The following is a 9,721-nucleotide window of genomic DNA, read 5'->3' on the forward strand; positions in this document are numbered from 1 at the left end:
CTCCAGAGTGCACAAGCCCAGCTGCTCCATTCTCTCAGCATATGACAGTCCCGCCATTCCGGGAATTAACCGTATAAACCTACGCTGCACTCCCTCAATAGCAAGAATGTCTTTCCTCAAATTAGGGGACCAAAATTGCACACAATACTCCAGGTGTGGTCTCACTAGGGCCCTGTACAACTGCCGTAGGACCTCTTTGCTCCTATACTCAACTACTTGTGACCTTAACAATTAATAATTTTGGGGGTCAAATGTGGGGCAGAAACCCCATTCGCAACAGATTGACACGAAACAAGTTACATTTAACCACCAAATTATAAATTGCAAAGCCACAAGGAACTTGGAAATAGAATTGGTCAAAAAAAAGGCATGGAGATTTAACAGAATTAGGGTATGGCAATGCAATAATGTTTAACTGTATCTCCACCACCTCGATCAACTCAGACTTGGAGTTAACTACTACTCTTTTCACAGATACTGCCTGGCCTGCAGATTTTTTGTATCATTGTTTGCTTTTCTTTCAGATTTGTGACACCCACAGTATTTCTTCGATTTTTATAGCCCCCTACAATAAATCATTAATACGAAAAATCTGAAGGGAATATGAAGTGTGCGCAGATTCAGATTGGGACGGGCAGATCTTCCTGTAGCCTTCCTGGAGCTATGCAATCGAAATGTGGTAGCCTACACCCTGCCTGGAATGCTAAGCAATTGAATGTGCTTGCCTGCACCCTGCCTGGAATGGAATTTCAAGGAATAGTCATGAGTGAGCTGCCAGCCAACCGGCCCTGAGTGACTGAGCTGCCAACCCACCAGCCCTGAGTGACTGAGCTGCCAGCCAACCGGCCCTGAGTGACTGAGTTGCCAGCCACCAGCCCTGAGTGACTGAGCTGCCAACCCACCAGCCCTGAGTGACTGAGCTGCCAACCCACCAGCCCTGAGTGACTGAGCTGCCAACCCACCGGCCATGAGTGGCTGAGCTGCCAACCCACCAGGCATGAGTGACTGAGCTGCCAACCCACCGGCCCTGAGTGACTGAGCTGCCAGCCCACCAGGCATGAGTGACTGATCTGCCAGCCAACCAGGCCTGTGACTGAGCTGTCAGTCCAAGAATCCATTCGGTTAACAATGTCCATACTAGCCCTCTGTAAACCAGTCCTTTCGGCCCACTACACCCATACTAGCGCTCCAGGAAGCTCCCCCCCACTGACCACTAATATTGGAATTGGGGGAGACGTGGAATATTGTGCTGGGGGTCCAGCCCTCCCGTGTGAACATGGGAACCAACGGGTCCCACTTGGTCTATTGCCTTTTATGTGCTGAAGAGAAATCTGAAGGGGATTAGCCCCCAAAACAAGCATAAGCTAAAGATGGCTGCAATACAGGCCTGGCAGAGCATCACCAGGTCCTCATTCAGACTGTCTCCATGGAGGTGAAAGTCGTGGTTCCCCCAGGTCCGCATTTGGTGGCCACCAATCCCATAGAAATGAAAGCAGCGAATCTCCTTGTCGCCCCCCGCACTTGAGGTAGACGGTGACTCTACACGCCTGCAACTTCTTCCCTATTGAGGACAGTACATACGTATTTTAAATATTTAACTACCACAAATAAGTAGACTATTCCTTCACTGTTTTGAACTCCCTAACTGATTATAAAATGACCTAAGATTTATAAAGCAAAACACAAAGTGATGGAGTAAGACAGCGGGCCAGGCAACAGGTTGAGGTAAGAAGGAAGGGCAGATGCTGGTTTACACAGAAGATAGACTTTAAGTGCCTGTGTAACTCAGCGGGTCAGGCAGCGTTTCTGGAGAATATGCACAGATCATTTTTCGGGTCGCGACCCGACTTCTACATTTTAACAATGACATAATCACTGATACCAATAAGCGACTTTATTTACTTGGTCTTGTAGAGAGATGGATAAGGGAGAAGTTCTGGTTGTGTATCTGGCAAGTGGGTTGCGGGGGGGGGGGGGGGGGGTGGGGGGGGGGGGTGGGGGAGGGATGCAAGCAAAGCTGCATTTTCACCCAGGTTCGCCTTCAGACTGTATGTCCCCATGTAAGTAGAGGTCATGTTTCCCCCAGGTCCGCATTCAGGGCCACCACTCGCAATGAATTGAAGGCAGCGATTATACTTGCCCGCCCTCCCTCTCCGCGTTCCAGGTAAAAGGTGATTCCACTTCTCTGCAAGTTCTTCCATTTCGAGTACTGCACAAACCTTCTTCCTCTAGAAATTAAATATTCTCGCTTTAAAGTAGAGATCCCGTTGCCTTTTGAACGACATTGTCACCTCTGCCTTCACCGGCATTTTTTTTACTCCAAAGCAAAGCAATCGCTATGTAAAAGGGATGGGGGGGGGGGGGGGGGGAGACCTTTCTGGCATTCTTCCTTTTTTGTTGTTAATTACTTTCATTCCAGCAATGTCTTCTTTGGGTGGGGTGGGGGTGCTGGTGGTGGTGGTGGGGGAGGGGGGATGGGGGTGAGAAAAGACCAGAAGACCAGGATCAATGAAATGACCTGTCTGGCAGGTCCAATTGTTGGCTCGGGAAGGTGTGATCTCAAGAGACAAACAATGTGGAGAACTGTGGAACTGGTTCCACGAGAAAGACGGAGCAGGGAGTGAAATTTGTGTAAACAATATTGAATGTACGTATAGCCACCGAGAATGTCGGACACATGTCGTGCACGGTTTCGGTATTGGACATATATTTTTCCTTGATTAAAGTTTATTTGAGGTTTTTTTTAACCATTGAATTCTCTAACTGTAAATAACTTTTACTAACACTTCCCCCTTTCCCTCCCCCCTTCCTTGTCATGTTTCCAGTTCCTCGGCTCTCCACATTATTTGTTTATAGTTCAGGCCTTCCCAATCCAACAATGGACCTTCCAGACGCCAATCATTAATGGCTGGTCCCAATCAAAGATCTTAGAGCAGAGCAAGATGGGCTACTCCTGCGAAATACAATGGGATGACGTGTAGTAGCTACGGAGGGGATCCTGGGCATTTCCCCCCGCCCATTTTAGTAACCGGAGCCTACCTGACCCGACCCGACTCGCAGTGTAATCAATGTTGCGGGGCAACAGTTTGTGTGTGTGATATAGGGTTGGATTCATAATTCTATCAGTTCATACTTCTTGTCAAGAATAAAATTTGACTCTGGTAATTGTCTTTTTTAATGTTTTTTAAATCATTTCTTTTTAAATGGCTCACAAGCAGTGTTTGAGTTAATTTTGTAGTAACCGGAACCGACCCGACTCGCAGGGTAATTGACATTGCGGGGGAAGTTTTTGTGTGTGATATAGGGTTAGATTCATAATTCTGTTAGTTCAGAATTCTGTTAATTCTTGTTAAAGAATAAAATGTTTATAAACACACATACATGAATGTGATATAAATGTATATAATCATATAACACACACAATTATACTTCTTCTGATCCAATGATGAACTTTATTTCAGACTAGACAAGGGACATTAAATAAGAAACATTGTAAACTTCCCCGCAACTTCACACACACTAGGCCTTATCCCCCCCCCCCCCCCCACCCCGGCACTCCCTCGCCTGTACCCACACTACAATGTCTCCCCCCTCCTATGCACCTCTCCCCGCTGCCCCACACTCCCTCTCCCCGCTGCCCAGGGCCCCACACTCCCTCTCCCTCTCCCCAGGCCCCACACTCCCTCTCCCCGGGCCCCACACTCCCTCTCCCCGCTGCCCCGGGCCCCACACTCCCTCTCCCTCTCCCCGGGCCCCACACTCCCTCTCCCCGGGCCCCACACTCCCTCTCCCCGCTGCGGAAACAAAGATCCGATCTTTGGCCGGAAGCAAGATGGCGGAACAAGATGGCGGGGGCTGGTTGCTAAAATGAATCCTATAATCACCCATGAATCCGCCCATGAGCGAACTACACGTTTGCGTGACAGTAACCCATCTTGTTCTGCTCTAAGGTCTTTGGTCCTAATTGATCCTGGTCTTTTCTCACCTCCAGTTCTTCACCCTCTCCCCCCCCCCCCCCATCACCACCACCCCCACCCGCAACATTCAGTTTGAAGAAAGGCCCCGGTCGGAAAAGCCCCGCAGCTTTTTTCTTCGGAGAAGCCGCCTGACCCACGGTGTTACTCCAACATTTTGTGTCTTATCTTTTGTATAAACCAGCATCTGCAGTCCGGGGGGGATTGGGAGCAACAACTAGAGCGGAGCTTTGGGATACAGAGGAGACACATGCGAGGGTCCTCATCTATGACAGAAGAGGTGAACCGCTGTTCCGTAAAGATCCCGAGACATCTCGGATGACGCTCTGCAAATTGGAGAAACAGCACCTCATTTTCGCCTGGACAACTTACAACCTAACGGTATGAACATTGATTTTCTCTAACTTAAAACTTGCATCCCCCTCTTTCCGTTTCCACCCGAATGATCTGCGTTGGAATGGTCAGACTCATCATGCAACAGTGAAAGCAACAGGTGTCCTAAACTTCTGTGAAGGAGAAGCTATATTTCACCCCCGTTAGACCTCATTTGGACTACGCAGTTGCAGCTTGGGACCCATACACAGATAACAACATTTCATCCATCGAACGTGTCCAAAGATTTGTTACTAACATCTAGGAGAGAGAAGCGAGTGTCACCAAACTTCTGAATTCTCTGGGGTGGAACCCTCTCCAAGACAGACGTGAAGCTCACCGTTTGACCTGTTTTTACAAAATGTTAAATGGTCAGCTCGACATAGATTACAAGACCTACACCAAACTCAAACCAATTAGGAGCAGACGAGGGCATTCGATCAAATTTATGATCCCAGCTACAAAGACAGATGTGTACAGCAATTCGTTCTTCCCCCGCACAATTAAAGCATGGAATAATCTCCACCCAACTATAGTTACCCAACCAGATGCAACTAAATTTAAAGTAGCACTTTCTTCCCAATAACCCTTTCTGGCTTAATCCCTCCCTTCACCACCTCCAGTTTAAATTCCATTTGGAATATTTTGGAGGACCAAGTAACCAAGAACCAAGAACCTCTTGCTAATTTCAGCCTTTGTATTCGTTCATTATCACCGCGTCCCCAGTCCATCGTGGGCTCCACCTTTCCTGAATCGTCGATGCAGGCTCTGCTTGTTCTGCACCTTCCCTTGCCTCTAGTTTCCCATTCCCCGACTCTCAGTCGGATGAAGGGTCACGACCCGAAATGTCACCTATTCCATTTCAACAGAGAAGCTGCCTGACCCGCTGAGTTACTCCAGCATGTTGTGTCTATTTTCGGTGTCAAACCAACATCTGCAGTTGCTTCTTACACATTGAACACAGAGGAAGAGGACTGGTCCTTTTACCGCCTTCCCTCACAGTAGAAAATGTTGATTCAGCTGTGGGGGAAACGTTCATGGTAAATTCCATAGTGTGTTGTGTCATTTCTTTTTTATTTTGTATGGATGTATGGAAACACAATTTATTTTATGTACAGCACTAGTTTCAACGAGAGTTGATTTAAATGAGCCATATAAATAAATAAAAAACGTACTTACTTACATTTTATCTGCAGTTATTTGCTTCTATTAATAATATGCAGTTCCTTGTTATTATAGGATGAGACCAGTTGCACAGTCTGTGACCTTGTGTTACTGGTCGCGTTAAGGGCCTTGGTTCTGTGTGTCCTGGTGGGGTGTCGAGGCACGGAGCGGGCAGGAGCGATGGATTGGATTCGCAGCAACATCCCCCTCCTCTATCCGACGAGAGTTCTGCAACACCCTCTCTCGCTGTGATTCCGCCCGCTTTTGCGAATCTTTCATCCATTTGTTCTATGTACCGTCTATATCTCTCGTTTCCCTTCCTCCTGATTCTCAGTCTGAAGTCGGGTCTCGACCCGAAACGTCTCCAGAGATGTTGCCTGACCAGCTGAGTTACTCCAGCATTTTGTATCCAGCTTCGGTGAATGAAACGTCGGCGGTGGAGCAGTGCCACACCGAGGCGATGCTCAGTAACTGCAGGTACACAAAAATGCTGGAGAAACTCAGCGGGTGCAGCAGCATCTATGGAGCGAAGGAAATAGGCGACGATTCGGGCCGAAACCCTTCCTCAGTAGCTGCAAGTCGGCAGCAATTCTGCAATGTCTGCTTCCTTTTAAGGAAGAAATGCAAATGAAGTGAGCAGCAAGGAAAAGCGGGAAATGTGATAAAGATCAGATGTGAAAACATAAATGAAAAGCGAAAACATCTCATTTGTTCTGTTTTCGGCAATGAAGTGCAGTAGTATCTGTTCTTATCAGTGGTAAAGAGTGTTAAAAGAGAGCGTCTGTTCGTGTTAGAACAGGGAAAGGGGCTATCTGTTCTTGTTAGAACAGTCCTGGCGGTCCATTAAGGACAAGAGCTGCAGATTGCGATTTTAAAAAATCGTAGCAATGGCAGCTGCAATGGGAGCTAGAGGACAGGGTACCCGCAATACCCTCAGGATTAGTGTCAAGGATCTCAGCGAGGGGATGCCCTTCTGTAGAGATACGTTTGTAAAGAAGGTCTTGCTGGAGACCTGCAAGTTTGAGCCCAGGGATATCTACTGCCTCCAGGACTTCCCGGGTAACGGATACTTCGACGTTACATTTGTGCTTCCGACAGGACGGCAAAAACTGATGAAGGATTTCCAGGAGAAGGGGAATGAAGCTCCGCTGTCGTTGCTGAAAGTGCAGCCACTCTTCACCCTCCCAAACCAAAAAGAAAGGATGATCACAGTGCATATGTTCAACCCACATGTGCCCGTAGTGGATGTCCTCACCTTCCTTGCTCGCTACGTCGACGGAGCAGGGAACAGCGTGGACGTGAAGGACCTGCATGGGATTTGGACGAGCAAGAGGCAGGTCAATGTAAAGATGAGGGTGGACAAGGAAGGAACTCTCCTCCACCCTCCCTCGGTGTTCGCAATTGGAGGAAACCGAGGATATTTAAATTACGTGGGGCAGCCCAGAGTATGCAGAAAATGTAACACGCCTGGGCATGTGGTGGCCCAATGCACTGCAGTGGTCTGCAAAACCTGCAAAACGGAGGGCCACGAGACAAAGGACTGTCAGGCCAGCAAGAACTGCAACCTGTGTGGGGAGGGAGGCCACCTTTACAGGGCCTGCCCAAAAAGAGCCTGCACTTACGCACAGGCAACAAGAGGGGCGGCTTCCAGCACCCCCAGGGTAGGTGAGACACCCACTACCACTGCCAATTCCCCAGCAGAAAGGGGAAACAGGGAGGAGGACAGCCCAACCACCTCAACCACCTCGAACCCCCAAGTGCCAGGAGAACTCCAGCACCAAGCCCAGGAGGGAGAGTCGATGGAGGAGGGGGGAGAACAGATTTGGACGACGGTGACGTATGGAAAACACCAGAAGGGTCAGCACACGGAGCAGATGCCAGAAAGGGTTGGCAAACCCCCCCAAAAAAACCCAAAACGGTCTCTCTCCCTGACAGAAGGCAGCAACCTCTCCTCGTCAGAGGATGAGGCGAACGGGAAACCCCACAGGAAGAAAACCGGGGAGGAAAGGAGAAGGTGCAGGACGATTGTACACCTGCACCAGGAGACCGAGAGCAGAGCAGCGGTCGAGGGGCTCCAGCCCCAGGACATCGGGAGCTGAGCAGCGGTCGAGGGGCTCCAGCCCCAGGGCATCGGGAGCAGTGCAGCGGCCTAGGAGCCCCAGGGCATCGGGAGCAGTGCAGTGGCCGTTGGGCCCCAGCTCCGGGCAACCGGGAGCATTGTAGCGACCGATGGGCCCCAGCTCCGGGCAACCGGGAGCAGTGCAGCGGCCAATGGGCCTCAGCTCCGAGTTTCCGGGAGCAGTAAGCCTGTCACCGTGCCCCAGCCACGAGAGACGGGGGAAGCGGCGCACCCAGAAGGGGGTAAAACGAGCAGCCCCCCCCCCCTCCCCCCAACGACACATTGGGTTACGACACGGGAAACCCAACCCGTTGAGGATGCCGGGTACCTGAGCCCAGGAAAGGTGAGGCAATTTACCGAAGCGGTGGGCATGAGGGAACAGGAAAATGGCCAGTGACTCTAAAAGACAATGGAGCTCAAACTGGCATCTTTAAACGTGCGCAGTGTGAAGAGCACTGCGCGATGTGTTAATGCCTTACAGTACCTGGCCAAGGTCAAGGCAGATGTGACTTTTCTCCAGGAGTGCGGGTTGCCACACCTCTGCTGCTATCGGAGGTGGTCGTGATGGTGGCCCCACGGACTGTCGGTGTGGTCGGGGGGCAATGATTGTCGTGCTTCTGGACTGGGGATCTTGCTGCGGGGAGGGAACTTCGCCATCACTGAGGTCAGGGAGGTGGTTGCGGGGCGTCTCCTCGTGGTGGATGTTATGTACCGTGGTTCTCAGCTCCGGCTGATTAATGTGTATGCCCCACCCGTGCGGAGCGAGCGGCTGGCCGTTCTCCAGCAGCTCCCAGTGCCGTTGGCCACGTCCCGGCAGCTCGTTCTGGCCGGTGACTTCAACTGCATCATTGATGCGGCTGGATGATCCGGCAGTGCCGACAACAGACTGGTCAGCACGTCCAAGTTCCTGATGGAAACGGTAAAAGACGCAAAGCTGCACGAATCCTTCAGCGACCCTGCAGGCGGGTCCCAGCCGCGGTTCACCTGGTCGAGATCGGACGGTTCAGCCCGATCCCGGATAGACTTCGTCTTCACCACGAAGGCCGTCACGGTGAGACACACCGACCTCACGCCGGTGTTCTTCTCTGACCACTGCCTCCTTCAGGCTTCCTGTCACCTACAGGAGGACCGGAAGGCAGGCAGAGGGACGTGGAAGTTAAACGTGAAGCTGTTGACCCCAGAGAACGTTGAGGAGCTAAAGAGGGACTACGCACGTTGGAGAACGGTGAGGCCCCTCTTTGACTCCCCGACACTCTGGTGGGAAGCAACCAAGGAGAACATTAAGAGGTTCTTCATAGTCAAAGGGGTTCAGAGAGCAAGACAGAGTCAGAGGGAATTGTGCCAACTCCAGACAGATTTGCAACAACTGCTCCTTCTGCAGTCGAGGGGGGTGGATGTGAGGGAGGAACTTAGAGAGGTGAAGGACCGGCAAGCTCGGCTCTTTACCTCTGAATCCTCCAAGATCATCTTCCGATCCAGGGTCCGCCATGTGGAGCAGGATGTGACGTGCTCACGTTTCTTCTTCCATAAGGTTCACAGGGGGAGCTCTGTGATCAACAGCCTTAGGGAGGAGGACGGCTCGGTAGCATCCTCGCAGACAGACAGGCTGTGGGTCAGCAAATCTTTTTACACTGAATTGTATGACAGAAAGGCCACAGACAGCATCGCCTCCCTGAACTTCCTGTTCTCTATCACGGAGGTCTTGGAGGACAGCAAGCGGGAGAGTCTGGACCAACCACTGACCCTAGAGGAGCAGACTGTCTCCATCCGCTCCTTTGACTCGAGTAAAACTCCCGGAAGCGATGGCTTACCGGCCGAGTTGTATTCGGCTCTGTGGGACTGGGTGGGCCCGGACCTGCTGGAAGTGTACAACGACATGCTTCTAGCCGGCAGCATGTCAGACTCCATGAGGAAGGGCAGCATCACCCTAATCTACAAGCAGAAGGGGAGATGAAGGATATAAATAATTGGAGACCCATAACATTGTTGAATGTAGATTACAAGATCCTGTCTAAGGCCATCGCCAACCGGGTCAAGTCTGCTCTGGGACAGGTGATCCACCCGGACCAAACCTGTGCTGTACCTGGCAGGA

At 50.9% G+C, this 9,721-nt stretch overlaps 1 long non-coding RNA gene and 1 pseudogene across 1 annotated transcript in view; one reads left to right on the plus strand and one right to left on the minus strand.

Moving 5' to 3' along the window:
* Nucleotides 1–9,721, plus strand: part of LOC116982309 — a 999,615-nt pseudogene that overhangs the window by 107,956 nt on the left and 881,938 nt on the right.
* Nucleotides 6,040–9,721, minus strand: part of LOC116982224 — a 16,060-nt gene continuing 12,378 nt past the window's right edge. The window contains exon 3 of the long non-coding RNA XR_004414405.1: nucleotides 6,040–6,074. This is a non-coding gene — a long non-coding RNA (uncharacterized LOC116982224). The remainder of the gene's footprint in view (nucleotides 6,075–9,721) is intronic.

The sequence above is a fragment of the Amblyraja radiata genome, chromosome 16, assembly GCF_010909765.2.
Source record: "Amblyraja radiata isolate CabotCenter1 chromosome 16, sAmbRad1.1.pri, whole genome shotgun sequence".
Taxonomy (NCBI): Eukaryota; Metazoa; Chordata; class Chondrichthyes; order Rajiformes; family Rajidae; genus Amblyraja; species Amblyraja radiata.